This window comes from Gobio gobio, assembly GCF_949357685.1.
Source record: "Gobio gobio genome assembly, chromosome: 8".
NCBI classification, from domain to species: domain Eukaryota; kingdom Metazoa; phylum Chordata; class Actinopteri; order Cypriniformes; family Gobionidae; genus Gobio; species Gobio gobio.
This window is the reverse complement of record NC_137114.1, coordinates 9,588,939-9,605,003: the sequence shown is the minus strand read 5'-3', so window position 1 is coordinate 9,605,003 and position 16,065 is coordinate 9,588,939.

The window sequence follows — 16,065 nt, the reverse complement described above, 5'->3', positions numbered from 1 at the left end:
ACTATCGGTGAGCTGAATAAACAGATTGAAACGCTTTGATTGATTAAGGCGAGACACTACAGGTGAATAGGGAATTTTTTTTAATTACAAGATATCACTGTGAAACTTCTCCAGTTTATTACTGGCATAAACATAAGAAAAAAATGTATTACAAGTTGTGTGTAAATTAATGTTTTAATATGCAAATGAGGCCTTATATACTTAAATATACGCTCATTTGCATACTTTTCCAAAAACAAAATCTGGAAATTGGAAAGGACCATGTTTAAAATTCTTGGTTCTATTTGTTGACATGTTAGATGAGAGAGCTTTTACAGAGGGGATTCTGGATATCTTATTTTGTGCTTTAGTAAATTAGAGAATACTGACAATAGCCTTAAAAAATCTATTTTCGCCATGTTTTTTGGAGTTAAAGGACCTATAACTCAGGATAGGAATGATATATCAACAAATCCCTCTGTAAAAGCCTTCAGAATATAGTTCAGTATAAGACTGCAAAAGTTGGTGCTTGTAGGTACTACTGAAGTGTATATTTCTGACTCTGAGTGTGAGGAAAAACTCATTTTGAGAAAACGGCCTTTAAAGTTTTATACTGTGTAACTGCATACATTTCTATAAAACCCCCAACCTACAAACAAAATATATATTCAGTTAATTAATATCAGTAGTGTATAATATTTAAAACACGTGGAAATTGATAAATTAATAAATATTAATAGCAATAGCTATTAGAGAACTACCTTAAGAGAACTACCTTAACAAACACCAGTCACAAAAACTGCAGACGAGCTGTCCCTGTTTGTAGTATTGGTCCATCTATAACTATTTGAATCTAATTCTGACGGGGTTTCGTCGTCTAATCTGTTGTTGTTTACTTTCTTTTTACTAGCTCTTGCTACTTGGTCTTTTCTGTGAGCGTTTATGAGCCGATTTCAGCGTTGTCTGCACTTTCTCTCAAGCACAGAATACACAAGCAAGCGGCAGCGCGTGAGAAATTCACATCGACCAATCAGATGTGGTTTTCGGCTGCAAACTTTCGCGGTTGGTCAGTTCTACAAAGGAAATTGCCATATTTGGATTAGCCAGCGCTGTGTGTGAGACTGAGAGCTTTACAATGATACCAAGCATGACATGTTTCTGTGAATGGAGACGGCACGAGAGATCGCGCTAGAATAACGTTTGATGATTTCGGGTAGAAATCTAAAGGCGCACGGTGACAAAATATAATGAAATAACCACCTTAATGTGTAATGTTGACATTTTTTTTATTTTGACATGAAAGCTTGCATGTTAAGGGAGCAAACTGGCCCAAAATCTCAAAATTGACCACTGCATGAAAAAACGATGTTTTCACCTGCCGTGTCTCGCCTTAAACATGACTAAATGCTTCTCATGTTCTCATATTATCGGTATGACACCAGAATGATACGCCGATATGCCTTGCCAATATGATAGGTGATTTATTGCAGGCACATATCTACACGCTGTGCAAGGAGTGCTATAACGATAAGATCATGTCAGCAGTTTGGTCATTCTTGAAGTTAACAAGAAAAACATTGCATGTATGGTGATTTATATTGACAGTTTTTAAATGCTGCCTTGAATTTGTGAATGTGCGTACAGAAGGACGTGACCGTGTACATTTAATTTGTAAAGAAAGTCTGGCCACTCTCCATTGACAGGCGATAACTTCCTTGAAGGCGGGTACTCTGTTGAAGTTTAAAACTATTGGATCTGCCATAACCAATCGCTAACGTTTGGTTGTGACGTATGTCATCTCAAACTAGCGCACGTCATCAACGTCATCGTTCTCAGCCATTCCCTGTTCGCTGATTGGACCGCTTAAAATTTGACCGGAGAAAACCAGAGAATATACCGTAATCCCAGACGGAGTACTGAAGGAAAATGAAAATTGAGTGGAAGTACGTAGAAGGGCGGAGCCAGGCTACTGCACAATGAGCTTTACTGTTAAAATTAAAACATGGAAGAAAAATGGTGATTATTCCTTAAAGTTTGATAATATTTTATTATTATTAGGCCGTGTCCACCAAAGCATTTTTTTCACGCAACTGGCTGGCGTATTCAATTGTTTTTAATGGGAGCGCTGCGATTTTAGAACACCATGAGTGTAACGAGGCGCTGAGCGTCTATTTCACGCTCAAGCGCTGAGCGTTCAGCGTTTCTTACTGGTCGCCGAGAGTTGAAGAATGTTCAACTTTGAGTAAAACGCAGCGCTCATCAATGTCACTTTTCACCCAGCCGTCCAATCACAGTTTAAAATAATTTAAAACAAGAGCCAGAGCAAATACTTTACATTGTATCAGCATTTTTATATAGAATCAATACAGAAACAAACGATTTGTGAAATGAGATACTAGTAACACTTCCGCGGATATTCCGTATATCATAACAAGCAAAGAGTCTCAACTGAAAAAACCTGCCAAAACGCTCTCAAGCGCCCACAGCGAGATGTTTTAAGCAGAGCGCCTAGCGTTTTCAGCTGGATAAAAATGCTTTGGTGGACATGCAGCCTTAGTGTTAGTGTCATTATAGCATTGATACCCATCTAAATTCTACTGTACAACAGTAAAATATTTCTGTCAAGTTAAACTAAACATTTATTTTGACGGTTTGCCGTGAAGATGTTTGAGTTTCTGTGTGTTTATGATATGATGGTAATAAAATGGTAAAATGCTCATGAAGTGGCTCTGGAGATGATGTTCATGCCCTCATATAGAAAGGCTACAAAGGCTGAAAACACAGCAAGTTCTTCTGTGTGCGTGTGTGTGTGTGTGTGTGTGCGCGTGTGTGAATGAGTGAGAGAAACCGTGCGTCTGCGCCATTTATTCACACAGAGTAGGATGGCTTGATACCACAATTTTGGCTTCGGTACGGTACCACAATCTAATACTGAAGTACCGATATTAAATCGATACCATACAGGGTCTGAATTTTGGTGCGGGTATTGCGCATAATTTTACTCACTATCGCAAGTTTGAGGTTTATAAAGTGGGAAATTAACGCAAATGTTTATTATTAAATGAATCAACAAAGATTATCAAATCAGTCATTTAGAAACTTTCTTGTGCAAAGTAATTTCAGCAATAGACCCTTCTCTGGCTCTCAAAATGAACAAATTGCTTCTAGCTTCAAATGACATCACACATGCACTATAAAAGCATCTGCATGCTCCGATTCAACACTTAAGCTTTCGTTTCGGGACAGCTGACGGAAATCACTGCCCAAGTCTTTTTAAATCTTGCCAATTTGAACATGCGAGTGATTTTATAGCATTCCCTCATACATGGGATGTGAGCTAAGAGAGTTTTCTTTGCGCTCATACCAACAACAAACACACAAACCTAAAGAGCTCGCGCATTCCAAATTAAGTTGTTTTTCCTTAGTCAAATACACACAAACTTATGTCAAAAAATTTCCATCTTTAGTGAGCAGTCACATAAACACAGTTTGTTATGTCTTACGCGAATATAGTGCAATAGTATGCGTGCAAATATTATGAAATCTAAATGTCATTGGTTGAAACGAGCGCTGGAGAATTCATTATATTTAAACGATACAATCTTATGTATGTGCGTTGATCAGTGTTAAAAGAAAATAAATGTCTAAATTAGATCGTTTGATTTATGCACTCACCTGTCAATCTCTTAATGTCTTGTACAAGTCAGGATGGGCAAGTGACAGATGCTTGGCAAGGTTTGATGGTTCTTAAACAGTTTTATAAGCAAAGTAATTCTAATCCTCTCTTTTATTAACTCCTTTTGTGCGTGTTGAGTGAGATTCAACTGCTGTATTCATTTTATTCCTCTGTGTTGCCACATTTGCTGGTTTCGCGTCAGTTTGGGTAGCACACTGCCACCTAGCGGTGAACTTCGGAAAAGCAGCATATACCGAAATGAGCAAAATCTTGATATCGTACCTGTGTTGGAGTAGTTTTCTCTCCCTCCAGCAGGAGGCATTGTAGTTGTTACGAGTATTATGTTTAACCTTTACTAGAAGAAGAGTTAGAAAAACAGCACATGTGAATATATGGCTGACAGCAGAATCCACTTCTGACGTGATCTACATTCATCCTTCTTTGTTGTCTTACAGAAAGCATTGCTTGTGAGTATTTTATGTTTAATATGAGGCTTAAAGACAATATTTGTGAACATTTATGTTAAACAAGATTATATTTCATAGTTTTTAGTTTTGATGAATGTTTGCCAGACTTTGCATAATACATGTGAACTTACATTAGAATACAGTCTACATGCTGTTTATTTGTTTCTTTTTGTAGTTTCACTCTGTCGATAATTGAAGGATACGTCAATAAAAGGACATCACACCTGTCAATTGTTGAGGAGTTTATCTATCTGCATAGCTGTGTCTGAGTTTAACAGTGAGGGCAGAACAGTGAAAAAGCACCTATCTACGCGGCAACAAGTGGATGTTACTTCAGCCTCAGCATATTCAACTATGTCTGATGAAGGGAGAAAAAGCGCAGCGTCCGTCTGCTCCAAGAAATCACATCGCTCCAAGAGCTCTAAAAGTTCAGTTAAATCATCTGCCAGTATAGCCGCTCTCAATGCTCGAGCTAAAGCTGAAGCAGCTCGTACAAGAGCAGAATTTGCAAAGATGGAAATTGAAATGAAAGTTAAGAAAGCAGAGCTTAAAGTAGAAGAGGTGCGTCTGGATGCCACACTACAAGCACTACAACAGCAGTGCGATGCAGAAGCCGCACAAGCTGAGGCGTATTTCTTCGAGAAAGCGGCCACCGATCTTGAAGAAGAATCTGCATCGGGGTCCGTGAAGGTAGATCCCACAGAACGTACTTGTGACTATGTAAAACGCCAAATAATCCTAAAGGCAGATTCAAGTCCATTTGGCAACACAGAGCACAATGATACTCTAGCAACAACTGTCCCATACGTGCCACCAAAACAGGAACCACACCAGTCTATGGACACAGAGTATGTCCATCTATCGCCGAGCGCAGACAAACGTAAAGATGTTCCCCAATGTTCCCAAGGCATTCCTGTGCGGAAACCTACCTTTGGAGCATTACCGACTCATCAAAGTACGGGTTACACTCCACAAGATGGCAATATGACTGATATAGCCAGGTTTCTAGCACGACGTGATTTGCTCACTGGCGGCCTCAGGAAGTTCAGTGACAAGCCAGGTGACTATTGGGGATGGAAATCTTCATTTAACAATGTTATTGATGATTTGAACCTGTCTGCTAGTGAAGAATTTGACTTGATGATCAAATGGCTCGGAGCTGAGTCCGTTCAATATGCAAAACGTCTGAGAGCAGTGTATATTAACAGACCCTCTGAAGGATTGGGCAAAGTATGGGAAAGACTGGACGAGTGCTATGGCTCCCCTGAAGCCCTGGAGAAGGCGCTACTCGACAGACTTGAGTGTTTTCCAAGAATCTCCAACAAAGACCCATACCTCTTGAGAGAACTTCAGGATCTTCTCCTAGAGATAGAGGCTGCAAAGGACGAAGGCTATATCCCAGGCCTACTGTACCTCGACACTGCAAGGGGCATTCATCCTATTGTGGAGAAGTTACCCTTCGGTCTGCAAGAAAAGTGGATGACGTATGGGTCTAAATACAAGGAGGAGCATTCTGTATCGTTTCCACCATTCTCAGCATTTGTCGGCTTCATTAGCAGGGAATCAAAAATGCGCAACGACCCAAGCTTTAAGCATTCAATGCAACCCGGCCTTGTACCCGCTAAGATGAGGTTTCAGGACAAGCAGAGTAAGAGAGAAGCAATCTCAGTCATCCGGACCGAAGTGATCAGCACTGAGCCGAATCTGACCACAGGAACAAACATTCATGACCCAAATAAAGAATGCCCAATCCACAAGAAACCTCACGCGCTTAAAAAATGCAGAGCTTTCAGAGAAATGCCTTTGGAGGAGCGTAAGGTCTATTTGAGGAGGAATCTGATATGTTTCCGATGTTGCGCATCCACTAATCATCAGGCAAAAATATGTAAAGCCGAGACCTTTTGTGCAGAATGTAACTCCAACTCTCACATTACTGCTCTTCACCCTGGTCCTGCACCTTGGGCAACCACCACAGAGCCTGCATCCGACAACGGCGGGGAGCGCATTATAGCTTTACCTATGGCCACGTCTACATGTACGCAAGTCTGTGGAAGTGAAGTTGAAAGTCACTCATGTGGCAAGATCAGTCCTGTATTCATTTATCCACAGGGCTCCCCTGAGAAGAAACTCAAAACCTACGCTATTTTGGACGACCAAAGCAACAGGTCACTTGCCAGATCTTCAATCTTCGATACGTTTGGCATCACCAAAGGCTGCTTCCCGTACAAGCTGAGAACCTGTGCAGGCCTTGAGGAAGCTACGGGGAGGAGAGCATACAACTTCATCATCGAATCTGTTGATAGCAAGTCACGCTTAAAGCTCCAAACACTTATCGAATGCGACATGCTGCCGGACAATCGCAATGAGATTCCTAGACCTGAAGCTGCTCGTAATCATTCCCACCTTCAGGACATTGCATCCGACATTCCAGATGTTGATCCTGACGCTAAGATTCTGCTTCTCATTGGTAGGGATGTTATTCAAGCACACAAAGTTCTTGACCAACGAAATGGACCTCCAAATGCACCCTTTGCTCAGAAGCTAGCTCTAGGATGGGTGATTATTGGGAACATTTGCTTGGGTGGAGCTCACACACCCGTGCAGGCAAGCGTTTTCAAGACGAATATTTTGGACAATGGTCGCCCAAGTCACTTCCTTCCATGCAAGAACTTCATTCAAGTAAAGGAATGCATCATCCCACAAAGCCACAACAAGGTCAGTCTCCCTAACCATACTAAGAACAGGTCCATCGGAGAAACCGTGTTCCAACAAACAAGTTTGGATGAGAGACCTTGTTACTCTCAAGAAGAAACGGCCTTCCTGCAGATAATGAATAAGGAAGTCTATCAGGATAATACAAATAGTTGGGTTGCTCCGCTGCCCTTTCGTTCACCTAGGCCACGCCTTTCCAACAACAAGCAGCAAGCCGTCCTGTGCCTAGCTTCAGTTTGTCGTATGCTGAACAAACGTCCTCACATGAAAAGTCACTTCCAGGAATTTATGCAAACCCTCTTTGACAATGGCCATGCGGAAATAGCGCCACCCCTTACTGGACAAGAAGAGTGCTGGTACCTTCCCTTCTTCGGAGTGTATCACCCCCGCAAGCTGGACCAAATAAGGGTTGTCTTCGACTCTAGCGCGCGACATGAAGGAGTGTCCCTCAATGACGTCCTTCTTACCGGTCCGAATCTCAACAACAGCCTGCTGGGAGTGCTCATGCGGCTCCGTGAAGAGAAGGTAGCTGTAACAGCCGATATTAAGCAAATGTTCCATTGCTTTGAGGTCAGGGAGGACCATCGGAATTTTTTGCGTTTTCTCTGGCACCAGAATAACGACATGGAACAACCAATTGTGGAGTACCGAATGACGGTACACGTCTTCGGCAACAGCCCATCGCCTGCAGTGGCAACCTATGGACTCTGGAGGGCATCAGAAGATCAAGAGAAAAGAGACAATACAACGAAACATCTTGTGGAACGTCATTTTTATGTCGATGACGGGCTTGTCTCCCTGCCATCAAGTACCGAGGCCATCTCTGTCATTCAAAAGGCTCAAGAAACCTTGGCCTCATCTAACTTGAGGCTACATAAGATCGCCTCTAATGACATCACAGTAATGAAAGCATTCTCCAAGGAGGATCTTGCAAAGGGTCTGAAAGATCTCGACTTAGGAGCAGACAGTCCACCAATGCAAAGGAGTCTTGGAATAAGCTGGGACATTGCAACAGATGAGTTCACCTTTCAAGTGTCTACCGCTGAGAAGCCCTATACTCGCAGAGGGGTACTTTCCATCATTAACAGTTTGTATGACCCTCTAGGTTTCGCAGCTCCGGTCAGCATCAAAGGCAGGGCCCTTTTGAGAGAGCTTTCAACAGATGCAGGCGAATGGGACGACCCACTTCCAGAACGAATGCGAGAAGAATGGAGTACATGGAAGGAATCCCTGAAGCATCTTGAACAAGTGCGAATACCAAGAATGTATACATCCATATCCTTCTGTGGTGCAGCCAAAAGGGAGCTTTGTATATTCTGTGACGCGTCCACCAAAGCTATTGCTGCCGTAGCTTATGCAAAGGTCACAGATACAGAAGGCAAGAGCGAACTTGGATTTGTGTTTGGCAAAGCTAAACTTGCCCCACAACAAGAGATAACTATCCCGAGGCTGGAACTATGTGCAGCTGTTCTTGCCATCGAGATTGCAGACTTGATTTCAGAGGAGATCGATGTTCCATTCCATTGTAAAAGGTTCTTCACAGACAGCAAAGTAGTACTTGGATACATACAAAATGAATCCAGAAGATTCTATGTCTATGTGTGTAACCGAGTTCAAAGGATTCGAAAATCATCCAGCCCAGAACAATGGAACTACGTGCCGACAGATTTAAACCCAGCCGATGTAGCTTCCAGGTCCATTCCAGCAAACACTCTAATGTCCAGCATGTGGCTCAAAGGACCAGATTTCCTGCTACGAGCGCACGCAAAAGAGACCAAGTGCTGTTTTGAGTTACTCGGTCCAGACTCTGACCCTGAGGTTCGCCCTACGGTGACAGCCTTTGCAACTGGTCTCATAGACTCTTTCCTAGATCCAAGTCGTTTTGAGTCCTTCTCAACCTGGACATCACTGCTTAGAGCAATGGCAAGACTCATTCATATCACCAGATGCTACAAGGGAAATGCGGGAAAAAGTGTCAAGGTTGGCACATTTGCAAAAATATCACCCCAGAGGACTTTGGGAAAGCAAAAGGTGTTATTCTGAGCTGTCTTCAACACAAGACTTATCCCGAAGTCTTTGCATGCATCGAAGCCCAGAAAGAGATACCAAAGCAAAATCCACTCAGAAACCTGTCGCCCTTCAAAGATGATGCTGACTGCCTTAGAGTTGGAGGTCGTCTTTCACAAGCCGACATGCAAAATGATGAAGCACATCCTTTCATCATCCCAGGAAAGCACCATGTGAGTACACTATTGGTACGTCATTACCACCAACAAGTACAGCATCAGGGACGCCATTTCACAGAGGGCGCTGTGAGAACAGCCGGATTATGGATTGTTGGCGGAAAACATTGCATCAGCTCCATCATTCACCACTGTGTCAAATGTCGCAAACTGAGATGGAAAACAGAAACCCAAAAGATGTCCGACCTACCAACCGATCGTGTAACTGTTTGCCCACCATTTACTTACGTTGGTGTCGATGTCTTCGGACCCTGGACTATCAGTTCTCGTCGAACTCGTGGAGGTCTTGCCAATAGTAAGCGCTGGGCCGTCATTTTTACCTGCTTGGGTACCAGGGCCATCCATATCGAGGTAATCGAGTCAATGGAGTCATCCAGTTTCATCAACGCCTTACGACGGTTCATCTCCATTCGTGGACCAGTAAAGCATCTCCGGTCTGATTGCGGAACCAACTTCCTAGGTGCATGCAAGGAGCTTGGTATAACCTCAAACAAGTGTGGTAACCCGGAAATACGAGATTTCTTGGACAAGAATGAATGCACATGGGTCTTTAACCCACCTCATGCCCCTTACATGGGAGGAAGTTGGGAGCGCATGATTGGGATTGTGAAGCGTATTCTTGACTCAATGTTAACTACCAACTCCGTTCAGCCGCTGACCCATGAAGTTCTCGTTACCCTTCTTGCAGAAGTAACCGCCATCGTGAACTCTCGACCTCTCATTCCGGTCTCATCTGATCCCGACTGTCCCTTCATTCTTACACCTGCTACACTCCTCACCCAGAAGACTGGATCTCCACCTATCCCTCCTGGAAGCTTTGGCAAGTCAGACTTGTATGGACGCCAGTGGAGACAGGTGCAGCATCTTTCTAATGTCTTTTGGCACCGCTGGAGAACTCAATATTTGCCAACATTGCAAGATCGAAGAAAATGGCAGACGAACAGGCCAAATCTACAAGTAGGAGATCTTGTACTTCTAAAAGACAACCAAGCCAAAAGATGCCAATGGCCCATGGGAGTCGTGATCAATACCTTCCCCAGTCGAGATGGAAAAGTCAGGAAAGTAGAGATAAAAGTTGCCTTTGGGGGTACGTGCAAAACTTTCTTGAGACCAGTTACAGAGACTGTACTTCTGCTGCGCAATTCCAATGAATGTAGCCAACGATCCTAAGAATTAAGGGTGACATCCTATGGACGTCAGACGGGGAGTGTGTTGGAGTAGTTTTCTCTCCCTCCAGCAGGAGGCGTTGTAGTTGTTACGAGTATTATGTTTAACCTTTACTAGAAGAAGAGTTAGAAAAACAGCACATGTGAATATATGGCTGACAGCAGAATCCACTTCTGACGTGATCTACATTCATCCTTCTTTGTTGTCTTACAGAAAGCATTGCTTGTGAGTATTTTATGTTTAATATGAGGCTTAAAGACAATATTTGTGAACATTTATGTTAAACAAGATTATATTTCATAGTTTTTAGTTTTGATGAATGTTAGCCAGACTTTGCATAATACATGTGAACTTACATTAGAATACAGTCTACATGCTGTTTATTTGTTTCTTTTTGTAGTTTCACTCTGTCGATAATTGAAGGATACGTCAATAAAAGGACATCACACCTGTCAATTGTTGAGGAGTTTATCTATCTGCATAGCTGTGTCTGAGTTTAACAGTGAGGGCAGAACAGTACCGTTTGAAATAAAATACATACCGGTATTTTCCCAGTACCTTTTTGCGGTTTAATATTCATAGACACATCTATGTCACGATATGATTCAAGTGTTGACCTGCTTTTTATTTATTCATCAAAACATTTACAAATTCAGTTTTTATGACTGGATTCCGTCCGCGTTTTCTGCAGCGCGGATATCATAGGGCCCTACCTGTTAGGATCTAGTAGGACATGCGCAGTTCATCAATCTCTCCACAGCACGGAAAGATTCCCACACCTACCCAGTTCATAGAAAGTGTCCCTTATCATTTGATGCTTCAGCTATAGTATTGCACAGCTTCAAAGAGTTTTCCCTAATACAACAAACCTAAATCTTCTTGAAGCTTTATAACCATCAGCATAAATTAATGAATGAAGACTTGAGAATCAACACCAACCTCTTTGTTCTTCAGGATCTTCAGTGTGTTTCATTCTGCAGGGTTCTGGATCGCTCATGTTCTCTCTGTCCTCTTCAATAAACTCAGTCTTTGCAGATTCCAGCTCTTCCTGACGCTTTGATGCTCGTCTTCACTTGTAGGGTGATGGGAATAGGATAGGGAAATGATTTTTGTGGGAGGAGTTTCACTGAACACGAACTGTGTGGAAGAAGCAGATTAGCCAAAATCAATGCTCGGTTATTGAATTTTTAAAACTAATTTACACATTTAAGCATTAATGTAAGTGAAGATACCATAGCCTTACAAATATCAAGTGGTGCCTCTTTGTAAACCATTATATTGCTATATTAAAAATAACAGAATCGACACAATGCTCATTCAGTAACACTGCCCTCACGTATGTGGTAATTCACACATTCTATGCATTTCTGTTTTGTCTTTCTATTGCTAACATTTCTATCCAGATTTTTTTCATTATGCCCCCTATACTAACAGGTAAGATGATATCGGTCTTGACATATAGAAAAATATAATGTAAACTATAAATAACAGTAAAAAGTAAAAATTAAAGCACAAATACCGAAATTTGATGACGATCAAATTTGACTGATCTAAGTATAGTTTAGTTTTCTAATAACTACATTCAGAGCAATAAAGTAATAAACATGATGTAGTTTTATTTGTGCAGAACTGACAGTGATACAATCTTCTTTAAACAGAAATAGTACCACAAAAGAAAAAATTGTAGCTACCCCGAGTTCACGCCGAATGTCCGACTTTGAGTGACGTTCCAGATGTTATGTCCTAGAAGGAGGTGGGAAAAATACAAATTCCGATCTGTCTGGAACGCAGCATTTGTATTTAAGTCAGCAAACACACAACCAGCCTTGTTGCTACTCGTTTATTTAAGTAAGCAAACACACAAACAGCGCTGTACTCGATTCAAACCAGGCAGAAACGACCTCGTATATTGCTGCATAAACAAACAGTGTAATGTATATTTTACAACAGTTTAAATATGCAAAATACTGTGAAACGCTCACCTCTCCTCAGAAGACTCGACGCCGGCTGACCGCGTGCTGGTGATGACGTCATCGCCGCGAGTCGAGATATTTTTATTTTATATATATATATATATTTGGCCCCACTTTATATTAGGTGGCCTTAACTACTATGTACTTACATAAACAAATAAGTACAATGTACTTATTGTGTTCATATTGTATTGCAAAACACTTTTGCTGATATTGAGGTGGGATATTGGTAGGGTTAGGGACATGTGTGGTTGTATTGGTAAGTTTAAAGGTAGGGTTAGATGTAAGGGAAGTGTCAACAGTGTAATTACAAATGTAACTACAGGAATTAATTACAGATGTAATTACATGCAGGTATATTTAAAAATGTAAGTACAATGTAAAGACATGTATGTACACAATAAGTGCATTGTATCAAATGGATAATTAAAATGTTAGTACATAGTAGTTAGGCCACCTAATATAAAGTGGGTCCATATTTTTTTTTTACAAAAGACAGCATGTTACAAAAATTACAAAATACAAGACAATACATTGCAAATGTAACACACATTTTAATGTTACATTTGCGGGGAGGGCTTAATGTAGATCTACATAAAGACGTTGAAAAGTTTACAAAATTTTAACTGCTTTTTGCTTAATAAAAAATTGGATTGATTCAATATAAGGCTCCATTTCTTCTTTCTTGAATGATATTAAACGGGTTTTACTGGAAAACTTACATTTGTGAACATGGAATTTTGCCATTGAAAGAATAAAATGTATTGTGCGCTTGTCTCTACAGTTCTCCAAAAGACCAAATAATAAATGTTTCCAAAACAACAAAAATTGGCCATCAATGTTCTTTGTGATAAAATCACAAACATTTTGCCAAAACTGTCTTTCAATTGGGCAGTGCCAAAATAAATGGGCTGGGCCACTGTCGCAAAAAGTGTGATTAAAATCAATATCACCTTTAAATTTTACAAAGTAATGTTTCACTGGGTAAACCCTATGCAATGAATACTATGCAAACCTCCAATAAATAAATGTTAAATAAAACAACAATTTTTATGCATTTAATCTACCTTTATATTAAATTTACCAATGTCTTGCTGCTGACCTTTGATGATGAAAATTACTAGATTTTTTGTTTTTATTGGTAAAACTTTTTTCTCCTGCATCCTATTCTCCCATTATCCAGAATGGCAGCACAGCAGACCTGCGCCCTCTACTGTTCATGCATGAATTTGCATTTTTACCTCAGCCTGATTATTTAAATCGGCTTATTATTTAAATTTTGGTATGAAGAGGTCTTTACTGTTGCACAAAAATATAACTTTTTTGTTATAATGTACTGTACATGTAATGTACATGTACTGTATGTGCAAAGGAAAATATAACAACTCTTGAAAATCTAAAAACAAAGACATTGAGGCTAAACCTATATCAGTTTAATACTGATCATTTTAAATTATGCTAAAATGCATAAATGTAAATGCTTATGGAGTCATTAATTTCAGCAATTTTGTCACACTAGCCTATGTCAGAAGAATTGTGCTTAAAGTAAATTTAGCCTTGAAATCATTTCTAATGGGTACTGTAGTAGATGATGCAAAACTTGTATTATTATTTTTACAAAACTAATCATACAGTAAATATCGGTTTTATTATTGGTATGCTGATTGATTAACTTATAAAACCTTTGATCTTAAACTGGTAATGATCATAATTGTTGGACCTTGTTCCACAACAGACAATAAGGGTCACTAATATTCCTAACAGTTTGTTGTGAATTGGACCTCTTCTCATGCTACCATGGACTTTTCATTACATACATGCACATGTGAAATTTTAAATAGTTAATAATTGAATTTATATTGCTTCAATTATATTCTCTTTTTTTTTTAGCTTTCCACCATCATTCTCCCTGTGGAATCAAGTTTTGGTGATTATGTAGTTTCCGATAAAAAAGAGAGATGAGGCCAAAAAACAGGCTGAAGAAAACATTGGCAAATCACAGGAGAAACAGAAGGAAGCATATGCTAAAAAGGTCCAGAAGAAGTACAAAGACTTGATTTACAATGTTGGTGATGAGGTTCTTCTGGTGAATATGAGGAAGCGTGGAAGAAAAGGAGGAAGAATTGAACCGGACTTCTCAGGACCCTACACCATTGAGAGACTCAAACCTCAAACCTAAACAAACCTGGAGGGATTACTTTAAAAACTAAATATAGCATTAGGCACATTAAACCATACAGATCAGGCCAAACTGGAAAGGTGCCTGATGATTGTTCTGGTATCTCAGTCTCCAGTGGGTCTACTGAGAGTAACAGTTCTTGCAAGATGTCTCCTTGCACTGTTGTACCTACACTCAGCCCTCAGCATTCTGTAACCACCAAGGTAAATGATTCTGAGAAGCTCCAAGAAGATTCAGCGTTACAAAGTTGCCCCTAAAATGCTTGACCAAACAAATGGGTACATCAAGGAGGTCAAATTAACCCCAACAGATGAAGAGCCAGCAATAAAGTTACCATCAGATGTAAACCAAATCTCAGAGGAACAAGGTTTTATATTTACAGAGATCTCAGTTCACCCTTAGTTGCCAGTTTGGCCTACCTGACCAGTTTGGTGTTGTTGTTATGGTTGCTTGCTTGCAGTGTTTACATCATGGTGGTAATTTTGATCACCGTTATTTATAGGAAGTGGACATAATAACCAATATCAAATCAAATCAAATCAAATCAAATCACTTTATTTGTCACTCTACATATGCACAAGTGCAACAGTAGGTGAAATTCTTAGGTGCAGTTCCGAGCAACATGGTAGTCATGACATGACATGTACAACATTTAAAGCAGCATCAGATTACACTGATGCGCCCACAATTACTCACAGCACAGTAAACTCTACAATAAACAATAAATAATTTACACAATGTGAGTGTAGTTCTCACAGCTTTAAACAATATACACATACTTACAATATACATATACTTTAAACAATATACACTAAACATACACTAAACAATATACATTACGCTATAATAGTAATAATAATATACAATGTACAGTATAAAATATTATTCACAGATTGAAAAATTGAAATCCAAAGTGCAATAGATGCTGTATGATAAATAAATGTGTATATAATGTGTGTTTATCTACAGTGGGTTGTGCTGAGTGATATTCTGTCCAGTGTGTGTTATGATCCTGATGGGTCAAGAGTTAAGGAGTCTGATTGTTTGTGGGAAGAAGCTGTTCTGGAGTCGGCTGGTGCGTGATCTGATGCTGCGGTACCGTCTGCCTGATGGATAGGCAGATTTTTTATAAAAATCGGGTGGCTAGAGTCTCTGATGATCCTCTGAGCTCTCTTCACACACCGCCTGACATAAATGTCCTGGAGGGAGGGAAGCTCACCTCCGATGATGCAGCTGGCCGTGCGCACTACCCTTTGCAGGGCTTTGCGGCTGCGGGCGGTACTGTTGCCGTACCAGGTGGTGATGCAGCCAGTCAGCAGGCTCTCTATGGTGCAGGTGTAGAACCGTGTGAGGATGTGGCGGCTCATTCCAAACCTCCTCAGCCGTCGCAGGAAGAAAAGGCGCTGATGAGCCTTCTTCACAACGGCCTCGGAGTGGACGGACCATGAGAGTTCCTCTGTGATGTGGACACCGAGGAACTTGAAGCTGCTGACTCTCTCCACCGGTGCTCCATCGATGGTGATGGGGCGGTGTTCTCTCTCATTCCTCCTGAAGTCGACCACCAGCTCCTTGGTCTTGCTGACGTTGAGGGAGAGGTTGTGCTCCTGACACCATCGTGTCAGAGTGTGCACCTCCTCTCTGTAGGCCGTTTCATCATTGTCAGTGATGA